Here is a 21,736-nt window from a genome sequence, read left to right as displayed (position 1 = left end):
TTAATGGATATCCCGTAGCAGCTCTGAAATGTCCGTTATTTAGGTATCTATCTAGCCCCTACAGAAAACAAGTTTCTGGATCTGAATACTGGAAGAGTAGTCACGAACCTTCAAGCAACCACTCGATTTTGGAGAGACTTACCTTTCTCTCCAATGGGGAGGATAGCAATTGCTAAAATGACAGTGCTTCCTGTGTGTTTGCATCCCCTACAGTGGACCTTTTATAGGATCCCCGTTAGTACTTCCAGACAGTGGATGCTTTATCCATCAACCTTTTATGGGCAAATAAATGAAAACAAGTTAGCCTAGCCACGCTTAAGAGACCATGGCCCTATAGAAGTCCCCAACCTTGAATTTTATTGTATAGCTGCACAACCATTGGATGGCAGAGGGCGATTCTTGGGAAGGAACGTTATTGGAAGGTTCTTAGGAAGGTGCAACTGTCCCCAACTGTCCCTAACTTGCTCCAGGGTCCCTCCTATACACCTTATGTGATCCAACATGTGACCCACATTTGGGAGGACACTGTTAATATGGCGATACAAAGGGGCCCATTCCACACAGACCTCGCAATCTGGATATTAAAACCCTTTCACGAAATAGAGGAATCTATGTCACTCCACAGGTGGAAGGGGGGGAGGGGTTCACTTGGGTGATCTATACCCAGAAGGCCACTTCATTACATATGCAGAGGTGGCTCAATCATTCACTTTAGGTTCTAGTCAATTTTTACAGTATCAGAAGCTTTTAGCCAAAGCCTGTGAAGTTTGTCAACGTTCCTGAAAGCTCCACACAATCTGCAGAGGGCCGCTGGTAATATCACATTTATATAAGGCACTACAGGATGACCTCCCACAACAGCCTCTCCCAATTCAGACTAGATGGAAGGAGCTACTCCAAGACCTGTTAACTGCCCATGAATGGGAACTCATCCATGAAGGGGTACATGCAGGCAGCTCCAATGCACAATTTAAATACACTATAATTGCATCCAACAAACCTTTTACTCTCTCATCACCCTAAGCAGGATTTATCCCACATGTTCAGAGATATGTCCTCGATGCCAACACTTGGCTGCTGACTTTATACGTATGTCCTGGACCTGTAAGGATATATCGTCATACTGGTAACAAGTTCTCATCAATTTAAACAGAGCATCCAAGTGGGAACTCTCGTTACAACCTAAACAGATATTACTGGGGCTCATCCCTTCCCCACCCAAGCGGAAGCTTAGTAGGAAATTTGTCCTGATAGGTCTTACATTGGCAAAACAACGTATAGCTATATGGTGGTTAAGTCCCAATCCCCTTAGATATTTTGAATGGCTTAGGGACATCATGGAGTGGGCAATGGCAGAAGAGGTCCGTATGAAATATGTCTGAATGGATGATAAGTTAGAAGAGGATCTGAAAGCTTGGGCAGCCATGCTTAATGACCTTAAAACATATCCCTCACAGGAGAATGCGGTATAACTTCCGGTATAGTCCAAACTCATGCATGCAATTATGTATAACTTAAATGTACATTTATTTTTTTTAACATATTTTTATTGGTGTTTTTAGCAAAGCATACACAAATGGGGTTCTACCCCCTTGCCCTCCCCCTACTCCTTCCCCCCATCCGTATCTGCTCCTTCCGTTCATCCCCATTGACAAAGCTTTAAGACTTCTATGACCGTTGTGTGGCCTTAGATGTCGGGTTCATCAGTTCGATTTTGTCCTTGATCCCCTTCTTCGTTGGACTCAATTGATGTTGTGGATGATTCCAGTGCTCCAGGGTCTGGCTCTTTTAAGCAGTCTATCAGTTGGTCCCATTTTCTAGCTGCCTCTATTTGGCCGCAGCCCTTCGCTGCTTCCAGATGTAAGGCCCTTCCCTCCACTTCCGCCCATTTTAATAGTGTATCCCTCCATCTACCCAGGTGTGGACTCCCTTGATCCTTCCAGTGTAGGATGATTTCTCTATTTGCTAGTGCTAAGGCCAGGTCAATGTATTTATTTGTGACTTTTTTGGCATTGGGGCAGGGAAATTCTCCCAGTAGAGCCGCTATTGGCGAGACAGGCAGCCTCCGCTCCTATACCTCATCACTGTTTTAGAACACTCCCTCACAATGTTGCTTGATTCGTCAGCACCCCCACAACATATTGCGAGGCCTGCTTCCTGTTCAGTACAATGGGGACGCCCACCATTCACACTTCAAACATTGTAGCTATCTTCTTGGGCGTGAGGTATGCCCCTTGGAACACATAGAAACTAATCAGCTTGACGCAAGCATTTCTAGATACAGTATAGATTTGTGATGTAATTCGGGTCCACTGATTTTCATCTATAGGTGCCTCAATGTATCCCACCCATGCTAGTCTTAAAGTGTCCAATGGAAGCAATGTGTCCTTCCTCAGCTGTTTATATAAGGTGGAAACGGCCTTCCCCTGCCCCAAACAGTGCAGATAGCCTGACATCCCACGTGTGTAGTTGTTTCTGTCATTCCTTGTTTCCAATGACGTTGTATGAGGGCTATCAGTGATCTGTGTATGAGAAACAGCCGTGGGGGGATATTGAAATTGTCTATAATGGCTTCAAAAGACAATACCTCCCCATTGCTATACAAATCCCCCATTGTGGAGACATTGGGGGTCATTACAACATTGGCGGTAAAAGGCGATTACCGCCGTGTAGAAGACCGCCAATACACTGCCGCCGCCGCAGCATTCCGCCACAGCTATTATGACACACATCTTGGAATCCGCCGAAATTCAAACACCCACACAAGACCGCCACACCAAAGGTCAGTGATAAACTGGCGGAAACAAATCCTCCACGTCCACGCCAACAGAAACACGCCCATGCTAATACGACCCACGAATCCACGCGGCGGCCTTTCAACCGCGGTATTCCATTGGCGGTACACACTGACGCGGTCAAAATACACACACATCTCCAAAACACCGCCACATTGGACAATTCGAAATACACACACCTGACACACATACAAACACCACTCCCACACACCCAACACAATATAAAACACACACCCACATCTCCCACAAACCCCTACGACCAAAATTTCGAGACGAAGGCCAGAGAGACAGCACAGCCAAGACAACACCACCATACAGAGGCACACAACACCATCACCCACACAACATCCACGCACAAAACACCACACACCACTACACTCACCACAACCATCACCACATACACTACCCCACATATCACCCACACCACCCCATGGCACGCCAAAGACACCCCCGCTTCTCCGAGGAGGAGCTCAGGGTCATGGTGGAGGAAATCGTCCGGGTAGAGCCACAGCTATTTGGCTCACAGGTACAGCACACATCAATAGCCAGGAAGATGGAGTTATGGCGCAGAATAGTGGACAGGGTGAACGCCGTGGGACAGCACCCAAGAAATAGGGAGGACATCAGGAAGAGGTGGAACGACCTACGGGGGAAGGTGCGTTCAACGGTCTCCAAGCACAACATCGCAGTACAGCGGACTGGCGCCGGACCCACACCTCCTCCCCCACAACTAACAACATGGGAGGAGCAAGTCTTGACCATCTTGCATCCTGAGGGCCTCGCAGGAGTCGGTGGAGAATGGGACGCTGGTAAGTCAAATCTTAACTATCATATCCCCCACCCTACCTGCATGATATCACACACCCCCTCCCTCCCCCCCTCCCCTATCACTACAACTCCTCACTAATGTACCCATGACACCAACCACCCATCCCAACACCAAGCCCTGCGTGACACAACTAAGCATGGACACCCATCACTAAAGCATGCCCACTGCACATACCCAGTACACGCCCTCAACCATCACCACACAAACCCACACACAGGAATGCTTGCACTGGGGTACACAAACACCCACCCATTGCACACCATTACACACACACATGCAATAATCATGCTCTTAAGCCCCTGCAGGAACCCGAAGGACCGTCACCACAACAGAGGGTCCAGACAACACCACTCCACCCCCAGAAGAGGCCCACAGTGACGAGAGCAGCTCTGCCCTACTGGATCCTGATGACCAGCCCGGACCATCGTGGGCCTTGGGACAGTCAGTTCCCCTTGCACAGGCACAGCCCAACACCGACCTTCCACCCTCTGGTAACACCAGCACAGCACCCACCCAGCTGGCCCAAACCTCCCTACACAGGACAGGTCAATCAGCGGTGTGTCCTCCACTACAGGGCATCCAGGGTAACCCACCACCTCAACAACAACAGGGACCTGGGGGCAGTGGTAGTGGGCACACGGTCCAGGGGATGGAGGCACAGGAACACAGGGGAACTGGGAGGGCTGCTGTGCGACAGGGGGCGGACAGGCCAAGGGAAACCACTCTCCACGAGGCCCTCTCCTCCATCATGGGAGCATACCACCACTCCCAGGAGACGATGGCGACGGTCCTGGACAAGTTGCAGGAGACCCTGCGCCTGCAGGACGAACTGTATTTGGGGTTCAGGGAGGAGCTCAGGACCATCAGCTCCGCCCTGGGCACCATTGTAGGGGTGCTGAAGGACATACAGCAGACCTTGAGGGACACCGTTGCACTCCAAGGGGCCCCTGACACTAGCCAGGACGATGAACTGCCCACCACCTCCGCCTGCGCTAGTGGACAGGACGCCCGCCACAGGACCAACACACCAGCACCCCACCCCCTGCAGACGGACAACCACCACGCAAGTGGTCCCTGAGATCCAGGAACAGGACAAAGCAAGATGGCAAGACCCCCGCCAGGAAATGAGACCACCCTGATTGTCCTCCCACTGTCCCACTTTGTTACCCTGTCCATACTTGAACTGACCCAGCTCCACTTCCTATGCCCAGATGGGCAGTGCACCTGTGAGACTAATAGACTGGACTCTGCCATGGACATTCCTCCACCATCACCCATCCTCATTTAACAACCCCCTTCCATTTCTGAGCACTTCAATAAACACCCTTGAAACACAAAACAATCTGGAGTCTGTCTGTGATTTAGAAAAAATGTATTATCAATGACAGTGTGATAATGGGTGTACCATTGTAAAGCTAACATACCTATGTCACACATCACAAGCCCTTGAAGGATGCAAGCAGTTGACACGTAGGTAACCACACCTGTGAAACCGTAATGGGAGGGTACAACTCATTTAACAAATAGTGATTTAAATCGAAAAACAGGATAGAGGTAGACGTGTGAAAGTTAATGTAATGCTAAAAATGAAAATGTTCTCACCTGTGTCTCACTGGAAATATTGCTGTATGACTGACTCCCTATTGTCGTTGTATTCTTCATCAGCTTCATCCTCATCACTGTCCACAGGCTCCACAGGCTCCACAGCTGCTACAACACCGTCATTGGGATCATCCTCCTGCAGAAAAGGCACCTGGCGTCGCAAAGCCAAATTATGGAGCATGGAGCAGGCGATGATGATGTCGCACACCTTCTTTGGTGAGTAGAATAGGGATCCACCTGTCATATGGAGGCACCTGAACCTGGCCTTCAGGAGGCCGAAGGTGCGTTCGATCACCCTCCTAGTCCACCCATGGGCCTCATTGTACCGTTCCTCTGCCCTGGTCCTGGGATTCCACACTGGGGCCAATAGCCAGGACAGGTTGGGGTAACCAGAGTCCCCCAGTAGCCATACACGGTACCTCTGGAGTTGACCCATCATATCAGGGATGCTGCTATTCCGCAGGCACTGAGCCAGGGAACATAGCATTTACCTGCGAGATGTACTGGTCTGCCAAACAGACCATCTGGACATTCATCGAATGATAACTCTTCCTGTTTCTGTACACCTGTTCACTCCTGTGGGGGGGGACCAGAGCTACATGGGTACCATTAATAGCACCTATGACGTTGGGGATATGTCCAAGGGCATAGAAGTCACCTTTCACTGTAGGCAAATCCTCCACCTGAGGGAAAATGATGTATCTCCTTACGTGTTTCAGCAGGGCAGACAACACTCTGGACAAAACGTTGGAAAACATAGGCTGGGAGATCCCTGATGCCATGGCCACAGTTGTCTGAAAAGACCCACTTGCAAGGAAATGGAGCACTGACAGCACCTGCACATCATGGGGGATTCCAGTCGGAGGGCGGATTGGTGACATCAGGTCTTGCTCCAACTGGGTACATAGTTCCTGGATTGTGGCACGGTCAAACCGGTAGGTTACGATGACATGTCGCTCTTCCATTGTCAACAGGTCCACCAGCGGTCGGTACACCGGAGGATTCCGCCATCTTCTCATATGTCCCAGCAGACGGTGCCTACGGACAACAGCGAAGAACCAGTCATTTTTCCTCCAGGTATGTACCCACAGTCACACACAAGACTACACCACTCACAAAACCCTTCCTGTATGTGTGTTGAGTGTAGGCCTAGCTATGTGTGACGCAGTAGTAAATGAAGCCATGTGGGCCCCTGAAATGGCGGCAGGAGAGGACCTACACTGCAAGTGCTGCTGTGACCTCGGTCTGGAAGCGACAATGGCTGCTGCGTCTGGGGAAAGGGCCCCTGCCTTCACTGCACAGGAGTTGGAGAAACTGGTAGACGGGGTCCTCCCCCAGTACACGCTACTCTACGGTCCTCCAGACCAACAGGTTAGTACACAGGGAGCACGTTGTATGGGCTAGGCCTGGGTGGAGAGGGTTGGTTGGAAGAGGGAAGGAGGCAGAGTTCATAGAACATTAATGCATGGGAATGAATGGGCCACATGGACAGAGTAGGGAGGGGGCTACTCACAACGACGGTGCAGTTGGTAATGACTGTTCCTCTTTCCTTGTGCATGTCATGTAGGTCAGCGCCCACCAGAAGAGGGACATTTGGCGTGCCATCGGCAAGGAGGTCTGGACCCTGGGGGCCCACCAAAGACGGGGCACCCACTGCCATAAGAGATGGGAGGACATTCGCCGCTGCAGCAAGAAGACGGCGGAGGCTCAGCTGGGGATGGCCTCCCAACGTGGGGGGAGTGCCCGTCGCACCATGACCCCCCTGATGTTCCGGATCCTGGCGGTGGCCTACCCGGAGTTGGATGGGTGCTTGAGGGCATCACAGCAGACACAAGGGGGTGAGTACAACCTCATTCTGCGGACTTTGCGTGCAGTAGAGGTGTCTGGGTGGGGAGGTGGACTGTGGGTGTCCCTAGGCCAGGGCGAGTTCGGTAGGAAAGGCCCCTCCGTAATGTAGGCCATGTGGTACTCTACCCCACCTCAGCAGAGTGCCAAGTCGAGGTATAGTAGCCCCAGTGGCATCCATGTGCGCAGATGTCCACCATTGCCATATAGGCCACATCCCAGAAATTGCATGTGCAGAGGGCAGGAGCACGCCGTAATGCAGGGGGCAGCTGCGTTTGTCTTGTCCGCCAACGGTAGCGGTATGCCATGCACTAAAACCCTCTTTCTTCTGTCTCCCCCCCCCTTTTTCTGCTCTCCCTGTCCTTTTTTTTACATCAGCATCAACAGGCGGAGGTACAGTGGCACCGGAGCACGAGGGAGCTGCATCCCACATGGCCATGGAGGGCCACACCACGGACTCTGAATGCGCCAGTGGGACGGAGGGCGAGGGGAGCTTCACGTCGGCCACCGGATCACCAAGCAGCGACACAGACTCGTTCGACGATGTGGGCTCCCTTGTGGTGGCAGCACCATCTGTGCCCCCCACCTCTACAGGTACAGCCGCCACCTCCCCTACCAGCCCCGCCCTCCCAGCAGCCCCTCAGCGTTCGCCCCGTGCCCGCTCACCCAGGAGGGTGGGCATCACCTTTGCCCCAGGCACCTCAGGCCCTGCCCCAGTCACCCCTGCTGCCCTCAGTGAGGAGGCTATTGACCTCCTCAGGTCACTCACTGTTGGGCAGTCTACCATTGTGAATGCATTCCTGGAGGGCATTCATTCTGGTCAGGCTGTTCTTCAGCAAACCCTGCAATCTCTGGCCTCAGCACTGATGGCAGCCATTGTCCCTGTGTCCAGCCTCCCCCCTCCAACCTCCTCCACCCAGACCCAATCTCCTGTACCCCAGCCCATCCCAAGCACACCTACAGACCAGCATGCACACGAGTCAGCACACACAAGTAGCTCAAGCAAACATAGGCACCACACAACCCACAGGCACTCACGCAAGCATCACACACATACAGACACAACAACATCCACTGCCTCCACTGTGTCCCCCTCCTTCTCTTCTCCCTGCTCCCTCCCAGTCTCATCTACACACACACCTGCATGCACCACATCTACAGGCACCATGAATCGCACCAGTACACCCAGCACCACAAGCCGCTCACCTGCACTCACCACCTCCACTGCCATTTACACGTCCCCTGTGTCCTCTCCCAGTGTGTCTGTGATGCCCCCTCCCAAAGTACACAAACGCCGGCAATCACTCACCCAACATCCATCCACCTCACGACAGCCTCCAGTACCTGCACCTGCACCCAAAACAGCTAAAGTGACACCTCCAACAACCACCTCCTCTTCCTCCACTCCCAGACCCCCTCCAGCTACCCATCCCAGTGTTCGTCAGAAACTGTCCCTCTGTAAAGTTGACCTTTTTGCCCCCACACCCCCCTCCAATTCATCAGTCCCATCGTAGCGCCTCAGCCAAAAAGCCTCCAATACCAGTGGTGCCTGTTGAAGGTTTTTGGAGTGCACCGGCCACCAGGGCAGGCAGTAGGACCCGGAGCCAAGGCACTGGCAGCCCACCCCCTGTAAAGGCTCTAAAATTGGAGAGTGGACGACGGGACCGTGTTAAGACTCCTGGTGGGAAAACAAGTGACATGGGTTCCAAGGGGATTGGAGAGTCAGCTGTGACTCCACCAAAGGTGGGGAAGGGCCAGAGGAAGTCTCCCCAGCCTGTTGTGAGTGTCACTGCGGAGAAGTGCGCCATCATTTCCGGCGGTCGAGACACAGCCGCCAGCACTATCGTCACTGGTCAGGAGACTACCACCACCGCCGGAGTCATTGCCCAGGAGGGCCCAAGTATCGTCACTGGTCAGGAGACCACCGCCAGAGTCACAGCCCAGGAGGGCCCAAGTATCGTCACTGGTCAGGAGACCACCGCCAGAGTCACAGCCCAGGAGGGCACAAGTATCGTCACTGGTCAGGAGACCACCGCCAGAGTCACAGCCCAGGAGGGCACAAGTATCGTCACTGGTCTAGAGACCACCGCCAGAGTCACAGCCCAGGAGGGCCCAAGTATCGTCACTGGTCCAGAGACCAGTGACCACCACCAGAGTCACAGCCCAGGAGGGCACAAGTATCGTCACTGGTCCAGAGACCACCGCCAGAGTCACAGCCCAGGAGGGCACAAGTATCGTCACTGGTCAGGAGACCACCGCCAGAGTCACAGCCCAGGAGGGCACAAGTATCGTCACTGGTCAGGACACCCCACCAGAGTCACAGCCCAGGAGGGCACAAGTATCGTCACTGGTCCAGAGACCACCGCCAGAGTCACAGCCCAGGAGGGCACAAGTATCGTCACTGGTCCAGAGACCACCGCCACCGCCGGAGTCATTGCCCAGGAGGGCCCAAGTATCATCACTGGTCCAGAGACCAGTTACCATCGCCAGAGTCACAGCCCAGGAGGGCCCAAGTATCGTCACTGGTCAGGAGACCACCGCCAGAGTCACAGCCCAGGAGGGCACAAGTATTGTCACTGGTCCAGAGACCACCGCCAGAGTCACAGCCCAGGAGGGCACAAGTATCGTCACTGGTCAGGAGACCACCGCCAGTGTCACAGCCCAGGAGGGCACAAGTATCGTCACTGGTCCAGAGACCACCGCCAGAGTCACTGCCCAGGAGGGCCCAAGTATCGTCACTGGTCAGGAGACCACCGCCAGAGTCACAGCCCAGGAGGGCCCAAGTATCGTCACTGGTCAGGAGACCACCGCCAGAGTCACAGCCCAGGAGGGCAGAAGTATCGTCACTGGTCCAGAGACCACCGCCAGAGTCACAGCCCAGGAAGGCACAAGTATCGTCACTGGTCCAGAGACCACCGCCACCGCCGGAGTCATTGCCCAGGAGGGCCCAAGTATCATCACTGGTCCAGAGACCTCCGCCACCGCCTGAGTCATTGCCCAGGAGGGCCCAAGTATCATCACTGGTCCAGAGACCACCGCCAGAGTCACAGCCCAGGAGGGCCCAAGTATCGTCACTGGTCCAGAGACCACCGCCGGAGTCAGTGCCCTGGAGGGCCCCGGCTGCCACAGCCCCGCTGGGCAATGATGAAACATCATGCCACACACCAATGTCAAGTGTAGAAGACGTCATGCCACACACCAATGTCCAGTGTAGAAGACGTCATGCCACACACCAATGTCCAGTGTAGAGAACGTCATGCCACACACCAATGTCCTTATCAGAACCGCCATGGCAAAGCACCGCTGAACAGTCCTGAACCGCCATGTCAAAGCACCGCTGAACAGGGCAAAGACCGCCATGGCAAAGCACCGCTGAACAGGGCAAAGACCGCCATGTCAAAGAACCGCTGAACAGGGCAAAGACCGCCATGGCAAAGCACCGCTGAACAGGGCAAAGACCGCCATGTCAAAGCACCGCTGAACAGGGCAAAGACCGCCATGGCAAAGCACCGCTGAACAGGGCAAAGACCGCCATGGCAAAGCACCGCTGAACAGGGCAAAGACCGCCATGGCAAAGCACCGCTGAACAGTCCTGAACCGCCATGTCAAAGCACCGCTGAACAGGGCAAAGACCACCATGTCAAAGCACCGCTGAACAGGGCAAAGACCGCCATGGCAAAGCACCGCTGAACAGGGCAAAGACCGCCATGTCAAAGCACCGCTGAACAGGGCAAAGACCGCCATGGCAAAGCACCGCTGAACAGGGCAAAGACCGCCATGGCAAAGCACCGCTGAACAGGGCAAAGACCGCCATGGCAAAGCACCGCTGAACAGTCCTGAACCGCCATGTCAAAGCACCGCTGAACAGGGCAAAGACCGCCATGGCAAAGCACCGCTGAACAGGGCAAAGACCGCCATGTCAAAGAACCGCTGAACAGGGCAAAGACCGCCATGGCAAAGCACCGCTGAACAGGGCAAAGACCGCCATGTCAAAGCACCGCTGAACAGGGCAAAGACCGCCATGGCAAAGCACCGCTGAACAGGGCAAAGACTGCCATGGCAAAGCACCGCTGAACAGGGCAAAGACCGCCATGGCAAAGCACCGCTGAACAGTCCTGAACCGCCATGTCAAAGCACCGCTGAACAGGGCAAAGACCAGCATGTCAAAGCACCGCTGAACAGGGCAAAGACCGCCATGGCAAAGCACCGCTGAACAGGGCAAAGACCGCCATGTCAAAGCACCGCTGAACAGGGCAAAGACCGCCATGGCAAAGCACCGCTGAACAGGGCAAAGACCGCCATGGCAAAGCACCGCTGAACAGGGCAAAAACCGCCATGGCAAAGCACCGCTGAACAGGGCAATGCACCAGGTAGGAATGAATGGACCGCCACATCAGGCATCATTATCCCATGTGCAACTGTGACAGTGACAGGACACGACCTTTCACGGGGAGACTCATCCAGTCTGGGCACCAGTCCCCCCCAGTACCAGTAGAGACCTGCAACAACTTGAGAGACTGTGGCTTTGCACTCCACAGGATGGCACAGTGGGCAACCCACCCACTGTATAGACCTGAGAGACTGTGGCTTTGCACTCCCCAGGATGGCACAGTGGGCAAGCCACCCACTGTAGAGACTTGAGAGACTGTGGCTTTGCACTCCCCAGGATGGCACAGTGGGCAACCCACCCACTGTATAGACTTGAGAGACTGTGGCTTTGCACTCCCAGGATGGTTTAAATGGGCATGGAGCCCCGTCGTGGATCTGGCTTTGCAGTCATCCGGCTGAGGTGCCCCCCCTTCCCTTCCCCCTGAGGTGCCTGTAGTATTTCTATCTGATGCCCCGACAGTGTTCTCTCCGATTGTGGTCAGGTATCGTTTGTGGGCCTCGCCCATGCATTTTTGGACTGATGGTGCACGGACATTGTTATGTACATATCTGCACTACTTCTCGTATTGTATATAATTATGACTGATTTTCAAATATATATCTGTATATTTTTCTATGACATGTATATTGGCACATTACATTGTTTGACCGATTTTCGCTTTGTGTATTCATTCTTCCGGGGGATTGTGGGTTGTTACTGTGATTTTTTGTGAATGCATTGGTGTGTATGTTGTAATATGCGAGGGTGGGGGTGGGGGTGTTTGGTGTGTGTCCCCCTAACTTTTGCCTCCCCCATGTCGTAGGTGCAGTACTCACCGTTGTCTGCTGTGCCTACGTAGCTGTTGGTCGTAGAGGAGCAGAAAGACAAGGGCAGGGAGTATTTGGAGTTCCGGCTCCATGGATTCCTCGTTCCTCGTGGGATATGTTGAGGTGAGCGTTTTCCCATAGCAAAAGCTGTTTCCGCCGTGTTTTTATCTACGGTGAATCCGCCCCGGAAAAGGTAGCGGATTGGCGGTTGTAATACTGTGGGCGGTACATTGTCTCCCACCTGTCTGTTGGCGGTGACCGCCGCGCTGCTTGTCTGTACCGCCATGGCAGGCGAAGTGTTAAAGTGGCTGTCTTTGTTGGCAGTTTCCGCCAGGGTCATAATTCCCTTTTATTGTCCGCCGGCCTGTTTGCGGTATTTCCGCTGCTTTAACACCGTCCGCCAGGGTTGTAATGACCCCCATTGTACTTTGCAAGTCTTGATATTCTCTTAGGGCCTGGCCTCCTGGGAATGTGGAGAGCCCAATAATGGGTATTTCCAGTGCATAAGGCAAGAAGGTTCTACTGTGCTGTAAACCGCGTAGTCAGCAATTGCGCAGTGTGTGAAAGTCTGGTTGGCCCATTGGATGTCGCCTTCTAGGGTTCAACAGGATACGAAACAGGGCCTTTCCAGAATTCTCTGATTGATGCGCTACTCTTGGACATGAAGTCGCCGTATGCATCTCCCGTGTGAGCCACTGCAACTGGCACGCCAGACAGTAGAGTTCCACGTCGGGCACTGCCACCTCCCCCCTCGTCGGTGGCCAGTTGAAGTTTAGTCAGGTTACTCTGCTTCGGCCCATCCCCAAATGAAGCCGATCATTATGGAGTTAATCTCCCGAAATAGGGAGCGAGGAAGAATTAATGGTAAAGTTGAAAAATAGTACGTTAATCTGGGCCGGGCCACCATTTTAACCAGTTCAATTCACCCGCCACCGACAATGGGAGCGTTTTCCAGAACAGGACGTCCGCTTTTAACCTCTGAATTGCCCGACCGCACATTGCCCTCTCGGAGGTCCGTGGGCTTGTTGTACATTTGTTCTCCCAGGTATCGAAAGGTGGAAGCCACCCACATAAGACCCTGCGCATTCCCCACAGGTTGAGTGCCTTTTTGCAGCGGGAAAATAAGGGATTATTGCCAGTTAATACATAGCCAGGGAGGTCCCCGAACCTCTCAAGCAGCTCCACCGCACCTGTCAGTTCTTCGTCAGGCTTGTGTAAGAAGAGTACCATATCATCTGCATAAAGTGCTATTCTGTGAGTCTGACCCTCAATACTTAACTCCTGCCAGTAGTCACCCGTTCTCGCAGCTTGCGCAAGAGGTTCTATTGCTACGGCAGATAGTAGGGGCGAGAGGGGTGTCTGGTTCCTCTGCCCACCGCATAAGGCTCTGATATCATCCATACACGAGCCGTTGGGTTTATGTATAGTAATTTCATCCACTTGATAAAGCCCTGTCCTAAGCCCATCTGTTCCATCACTTGGTATAGATAGTCCCATCTAAGACTATCAAAGGCTTTCTCTATGTCAACCACTATAATTACTGCTTTCTGCAAGTCAGGAGCTTGATGTTGAAGGACAGAGATCAAGCGTCTAATGTTATTAGCTGTGTTACGGCGAGGAATGAATCCTGTCTGATCCGGATAATTCAGCCTGGTCATGTGGGGTAGAAGGCGCGTGGGTAGGATCCTACTTAAGTTTTTGTAATCCATGTTCAGCATGGATAATGGGTGGTTTGATCGCACATCTGTTGCAGGGCGCCCGTGCTTTAGGAGTGGAATAACTATGGCTTTTTTAGTGGACAGGGACAATGTACCCGTCTTCAGTGTCTCCAAATAGAGTGCACTAAGTTGAGGAGATAGTAATTCAATATATACGCTATAAAACTCCATCTGGAGTCCGTCTGCCCCCGGCACTTTGCCCCTGGACATTGCCTTCACTGCTGTACTAATTTCTAGGGGGGAAATTGCATCTGCCAATGCCAGATGGTCCGCCTCCTCTAACTCAGGAAGTTGAAGCTCCTCCAGGCTCATTAGTTGAGCGTGAGATATGTCCTCCACCGGAGAAGCATATAACAAGGAATAATAATCTGTAAATCTTGCGTTTATTTCTCCTTGCCTGAACAGCCGGGCCCCCCTTTCATCCTCTAGCTCCATCACTATTGATTGCTGTTGGGGAGAAGTCGAGAGCGATGCCAGAAGAGCCCCTGCTTTGTTCCCCTCTGTGTGCATTCGGGTCATGTAGTTTTTATGATCAAAATATTTCAGTAACTTGATTGCTACCGTAACCTTTTCTTTAGCTTCTGTACACAAGGGGGACATTTCCGGGGCACCCGGTCTCTTCCGTTCCAGTGCTCTGAATCTCTCTACACTGTCCCCAATTTCTTTCTCAAGGGTCTTCTTAACTCCCATTAACCTGGTCATGCCCCGACCTCTGACTACCGTTTTGAAGGCCTCCCACTCTAAGGCGCGAGAAGACACAGTTCCCGTATTATGCTCAAAATCGTCTCGCCAATCAACTGCTGGAAGGCACCATCTTCTAATGTTTCCACTCTAAGCTGCCAATCCGGTATTCGAGGGCGCTCCCTGTGCCATGCTAAATTAAGCAATAAAGGGTTATGATCTGAAACCGTGCAGCAGAAGTACTCTGCAGCATGGGCCATGCTATTGACTTCGAGTGATGCCAAGAAGACATCCAGTCGGACATGCAGATCATGTAGGCTTGAATAAAAGGAGTACTCCGGATCTCTGGGATGCAAATGTCTCCAAGAACCTATGAAGCCCCAATGTTGTTGGCAGCCTGTAAAGGCCTTGGCCGATCAGTGTGTAGGGGAGCGCAGCAGTGGGGGGTGTGATCAATCAAGTTCCATGTTAGAGACACAATTGAAGTCTCCGCCGATAATAGTTGCCTGTGTGAGTTTTGGACCTAGTGTATGCAATAGCAACGCCAAAAAAGGATTCCTGTTCCTGATTAGGTGCGTAAACTCCTATCGTAATGTCTCTGCCCTCTAACCTTCCAGAGATCAAAACATAGCTGCCCTCTCTATCTATCATTTAATTCATTTTTTGGAAGGGGACCCTGGGCCGAATCCATAAGAGGACTCCTCTGGCGAATGCTGAATATGTTTTAGCATATACCTGCCCATACCATCTCTTGGCTATAGCCTTGGCCTCAGGGCCTGTGCGATGTGTTTCCTGGATGACAGCTATGTGTATACCTTGTCTCTTGAGTTGAAAGTAGACCTTATAGCGTTTGGCTATGCTGTTCAATCCCCTGAGATTCCACGTCAGGGAATTGTAAGTTGGAGGGTGTTCCATGTGGTGTTCCTAATTGACGAACATGTATCCTTCTGCCCTGTGCTCTACGTCTGGAATTCTTTAATAACATTCCCTTTTGTATCAATGGATGTGGTTGAGCAGATAAACTCCTAGTGGTCGAACATGTGTATAACAAAACAAGTACCCAAACATCCCAACTCCCTTTTCCCAGGGCCGACATCACAACCATCCCCATCCAAACTTCAATAACGTTTCCAACTTTTCAAATAGGGGGTCAGTGCAAGAAACCAGGAGCAGACCACCAAGGGTGCTCTCCATCCTCCGATGTTCCAGGATAGTTCTTTGTACCCCGGCCGTTGTGTGGGGTGACCCCGCGCAGACCCAGCGCAGAGCATAATGTTGTGATGATAAATTAATTTGGCAGCCCAAACTATCCCCAGTGAAAGACCCTTCATGTTCCTTCACCCCAGAGTTTGGGTAAGTTCTCCTTCAATTCAAAGGCATTGCATGTAGTTTTGAGTGGTTCTCTCCCACCCTCCCTTTGTGGGTTGATGCACCAATATGGTTTGGAGCAGGTCTCCGCTATATTATCTTGTCTGATATTGCAGGGGTCACTCTTGGAGGAGGGTCTGAAGTGCCCTGGAAAGAAACAGATGCACTGTCAGATATTGAGTCATAGTCTGATACAACATGTAAGGGATGGGAGGATCCCGGTCCTTGTCTTTTAAGAAACACTGCTATGTCCACTGCCTCCTGCATTTCCAGCAGTGCCTCTGCGCATGGTGGTGCTGCAGCTGTGGTCGGTTGTCTGGATTTCCTTCGCGGTCTTTCACGTGGGTCTTGGTGATTTCTTGTTGTCTTTGCCAGAGCTGGGAAAGTTGAATCAAGCCATTCACACACCTGTTGTGGGGAGGTGAAAAAAAGTACTTTGTTGTTAGTAACGATCCGTAACTTGGCTGGGAATAGCATGGCATGCTGGATTCCCTGTTCCCAGATCTGTTTCTTGGCGTCGGTGAATGAAGCCTGTTGTCTTTGAGTGTTTCTTGTGAAGTCCAGGAAGATCATTATGTGGTAGTCCCCTATTTGTATCTCTCCTCTCAGTCTGGCCTGAGTGAGAATGTGATCCCGGTCTTTAAAGTGGAGCAGTTTGGCGACCACTGGCAGGGTCTTGCACCTGGTGGCTGGGGCCGGGATGGCACTCTGTGGGCACGTTCAATTGCAAAGTATGGAGACAGTCCTTCAGGGGCCACTTCCTTGCGTATCCATTGTTGTAGGAATGCCGTCATATTTGTCACGTTCTCTTCCACTTTTTCTAGGAGACCCACCAGTCGCAGATTGCTTCTTCAGGCCCTGTTTTCTGCATCTTCCACTTGTGCCTCCAAGGTTTTGATGCAAGCTATCATTTCAGACATAGTTGTGTTCAGCTGCTAGCAATCTGGGGTAAGTTGTTCCAGGGATCTTTCGTTTGTAGTTACTCTGTCCGAGAGGAGGCGATGATCATCCCTTAAAGTTTCAGGTCAATGGCAATCGTATCTATTTACAACTCCAAGGCCTCCTGGGACGCCGCTATGGCTTGGAGGATGGTGTCAATAGTTGTTTCCAGAGGCAATTCCCGATCTGGAACTGCTAAGCCAGCACCATCGTCCTAGACAAACGGGCCCATCGTGGCCCCTCGGTCCATGCCTTCCCTTCTTTTCATTTTGTCCATTGTGCAAACAGGTCAGCATCCGCCGTGTTCAGATGGACGTGCAAGCCATTTTTATGTCTATATTGTTATTTCTCATGGGGGGATCTCTCTAGTTCTTGCCGTTTCACTGGCACGTTCTGGCAGTTGTCTTGGAGCACGGCGCCACTGGGACGCAGTGCCTGACCCAGGGGGGGCTATTCCGCCTCTTTGCATCCAGCGCTGCTTCTTTTAACTTCCGTATGTTCAAGGAGCTGGGGCCCTGGGCTTGGCTGCAATATGGTACCGCAACAGCACTGCGCTGCTGGGGCGGGCCCCTCCGCCACCCTTCTCCAGTAGAGGCAGTGCACCGGGTGCACTCTTATTCTCTGCCCCCCCACCTCTCTCTGAATTCAACAGTTCTGGAGGGAGTGGTCTCCAGTCACCTTTGCCTGTATCTGGAGCGTCTCCCGTGGCTCCTTGCTCCACCGCCCCTCTTCACTCAGCCTGTGTCCAGCACTGGCCACACTATTGACGGATAGCAGAGGGCCCACAGCGCTGCTTATCCTTCCACCAGCCCTCCAGTCACCACTCCCTGCTCCACTGGCCCCCTGGGTCCTCCCTACTGTCTTAGGTAGCTCCTTCTATTGTCTGCAGTCTGTCCTCAGTTCCGCTTCTAGGGGGGAATCCCCGTGCCTTGCCAGTCGCCGCTTTACTGAATCTCAGTTGGCCGCTCAGCTCCCGACACTGTGCCGGGCAGCTGCGCGTCTAGGACTCCTCCACTATGTTTTTCCAGGCTGCTATTTTGTGCCGCAGGTGCAGGCCGTGCCCAGTCCGCGTAGGCTTCTTAGGGCAGCACCAGCCCCCAGGACTGCACCGATTGCCAGATACATATGCCCACTTTAAGGCTTTCTAACTGTTTGAAAGGTTGAGTTCTCCCAGGAGCCTAAATTTATAGATCTTTCCATTTGGTGATATATGGCCTTTTAGTGTTAGTTTTAGCGCATTACGATCATTGTCACGCCTGCCTAATACTTTTATATCCACCATAGGCGGCCACAACTGAAGGGCTAGCAAAATATATTCTATTCTACTTAATTGATGAGGCCTTTTGAAAGTATGGACACCTGTTGTCTCAAAGTGATCCAGCATTGCAGGCTCTAAGGCCAAGATTCATTGTTAGGCCCAGCAATTGGATGGATAGTGCAGTCTGTTTTTGACTTGTGCGAGATCTAACTGCTGGACACTCCCTACAGTATCTTCCTTCTCTGTTATATCTGATTCAGAGTTGTCAAATGGTTCAAAAGTGACATTGAAGTCACCTGCAACTATTGCAGGCCCTCTTGGGGATAGACCCTCAATAAAGTGCTCAAAGGTGATAAGGATGCTGGATTCCATATTCTACTTATTAACCCTGTAGTTTCTGCTAGGGAGCCACTATAATAAAGACACGGAGATCATGCTTGCTTGCTGGCACACTCGGAACTGCGTCACCGCAGTTCGTTCTTTATTTATACCCGTGCTCTGCGCCCCTCCCGGACATGCAGAGCACGTTATACAAACAAGGAGAGCCCGAATGGCTCCCCGCATACTCTTTACATCCCCCCCATGTTTTACTCTACATGGACAAGGATTACCGGATGAACTTAAACAAATGATTGAACATTACCCCACGGACCCCAAAAGGGGAATGAGTGAAGGAAGATAAAAGAAATAACAAATGAACCAAAATACTGTAATCCCGGAACAACCTACGTTCCCATCCCCACAAACACTGTCCACTTTAGACATCTGGACATCCTCTCATACTGTCAACATCAGTCTTCAACAGTGTTCAGTCGCTGAAAGATGGTAGCGAAACACAGTTCACGAACAGCCTGCTTGACAGACAAAATCTTTCATCTGACTACTTGGGACGGGATTGGGGCGTAAGTCATACCTCGCACTTCTAGTGCGCAAACCTCCATGCTCAGGAGCAAAACCAGGCCTGGTTTGCTTAGCCAGTACAGGCCCTGTGACACTCTCGGTCTCTTCAGACATCATTGGTGAACCACATGTTATGTCATCCATTTCTCCTTCTTATTCAGCCGACGCCCTAACGCCAGCTCTACGAAAATGTGACACGTTTCGTGTCACTCTCTGTCTTCCTCTGGCCGCAGTTATCATCGCTCCTTTTACACCAATAACCTCCCACACCTCAGGCTCAAACGGTGTCCTAAACTTTCCTCCTCCTCGCCGACATCTCACCACCACTCGATCACCTTCTTGAAACCCTCGATACTTGGCTCTTCGTTTTACACTGGCCTTCTGATTAGTAATTTCCCGTCGTCTTTGAGTGGCCTTAACATCCAGCACAGGAGGTTTCCACTTAGGACCTGATGGAATACAGTCACGTGGAGACACCTTGAACATCAAAGCGGAGGGGGTGCACCCAGTGGTGCTATGGGGTGTTTGACGGTAAGCACTCAAGAACTGGTACAAACACTGTTCACTGTCTTCTCTTTGCTCAACTCCAATCCTGAGGGCCCTATTCAAAGTTTGCATAAATCTTTCAATGTCCCCATTTGCCTGAGGCCAGTAGGGCATTATCTAACGATGATGAATCGCCAACCCATCAAGATACGAGCAAAACTCTTGCCCCTGGAACGGGGGACCATTGTCTGTTCTAATTTCGTCGGGCAGCCCAAATAATGCAAATGTCTTCTGAAGAACTGGCCGTACATTTTCAAACGCCGTGGACGCTACAACCTCGACCACAGGGAATTTTGTGTAGGAATCGATCAAAACAGCGGTCAGCCTTCCATCTGGAAAACTCCCAAAGTCCATGCTCACCTTGGCCCACGGTTTCAAAGTAGCAGGTTCAGTCACCCACTGGGCAACTCGGAGGTTCCACCGATGTGATGATACAGGAGTGACACTTCCCTACCATTTCATCAACTTGACTGTCCATGCCAGGGAACCACACTTTGGCACGTAACCTCGCTTTGGTTTTGGCAGCACCTTGATGCCCTTGATAAGCCAACTCAATCACTCGAGACCATAGACACTGAGGAAGCACAGTTCTTCTTCCCCTCAGGATCAGCCCAGCATTATCTGTAGACAGTTCATCACGCACCTTCCATATGCTTTGCATAGCTAACTTCTGATCTGGGCAGGACACATTTGTCTTCTCTAGAAAATATTTCCATTTCTTATAGTTCTTATAGTTCTTTAACATGACTCAGCATCACGTCATCCTGGGTAGCATTTACAATGTCAGTTACGAGAAGAGCATTAGGACATGCCGACTGCACGACCATGCTGACAAAAACCTTGGTGCTCTCTTCATTCTGCTCTTGGTGAGCATCAAGTACCTTAGGAGAAGGGTGGCGAGACAAATAGTCTGCTGGATTGTTCGCCCCAGCTGGATAAATGACCGTAAATTGATAAGGTTGAAGCAGAACAGTCCATCGTTCAATTCTCGGAGGTGCAAGATGTGGGCTACCCGCAAACAACTAAACCAAAGGCTAGTGATCAGTTACTACTTGAAACTCATGCCCATACAGATACAAATGAAAGTGCCGGCATGCCCATCGAATAGCTAGAGCTTCGCGCTCAATCTGTGCATACCTTGTTTCAACCACCGACAAAGCCCGGCTGGCATATGCAACAGGGATCCACTCTTGATGTCTCTGCTCTTGAAGAAGAACAGCCCCAAACCCAACAGGGCTCGCATCCACCACGACTTCTGTTCGCCTGCTAGGGTTAAAATAAGCCATAGTAGACCTATCCAGCAACGCAGCCTTAATGTCTTCGAACGCCTTGTGTGCATCTGGAGTCCACTCCCAGCGGTGTTGCCCTTTTGTGAGCTGTCGAAGAGGTTCAGACATGGTGGCAAGCTGTGGTATGAACCTTCCACAATACGTGGCCATCCCCAGGAAACTGCGCACTTCTGTGGGATTTTGTGGAATAGGGGCTTGACGGATTGCTTCAGCCTTCCGTGGATGCACTTGCAGACCATCTTTCGAAAAGATGTAACCGAAAAAATAATCTACAGATGTTTGATAAAAGGCACACTTCTTTTTGTGAAGTGCTAATCCTGCTTCTGCTAGTCTTTGCAACGTCGCTCTTAGATGACGATGATGCTCCACTCTCGTCCTGGAGTGTATCAAAATGTCATCACTCAAGTTGATTACTCCTGGTAATCCAGACAAAGTCTCTCTGATCGCATTCTGAAACACCTCGGCGGCCGAGGACACCCCAAAACTTAGTCTTTTATATCTTCTTAACCCTACATGCGTCGAGAAAGTGGTGATGTTCCTACTCTCAGGATCTAGTTCCAGTTGATGATAACCAGCGTTAAGATCCAGTTTTGAGAACCACTGTGCCCCATTCAGATCTGCAATGATGTCATCCATTGTGGGCATTATGTGTCGCTCCCTTCGAATGGCTTTATTCGGCAACCGCATGTCAACACAGAGACGAATAGCTCCAGGTTGTTTGGGTTTTGGCGCGATCACCAACGGTGAGACCCAGGGCGTAGGCCCATCTA

The sequence above is a fragment of the Pleurodeles waltl genome, chromosome 1_2 (assembly GCF_031143425.1).
Source record: "Pleurodeles waltl isolate 20211129_DDA chromosome 1_2, aPleWal1.hap1.20221129, whole genome shotgun sequence".
Lineage (NCBI taxonomy): Eukaryota > Metazoa > Chordata > Amphibia > Caudata > Salamandridae > Pleurodeles > Pleurodeles waltl.
The sequence above is the reverse complement of the archived record's forward strand: the minus strand, read 5'-3'. Positions refer to the sequence as shown.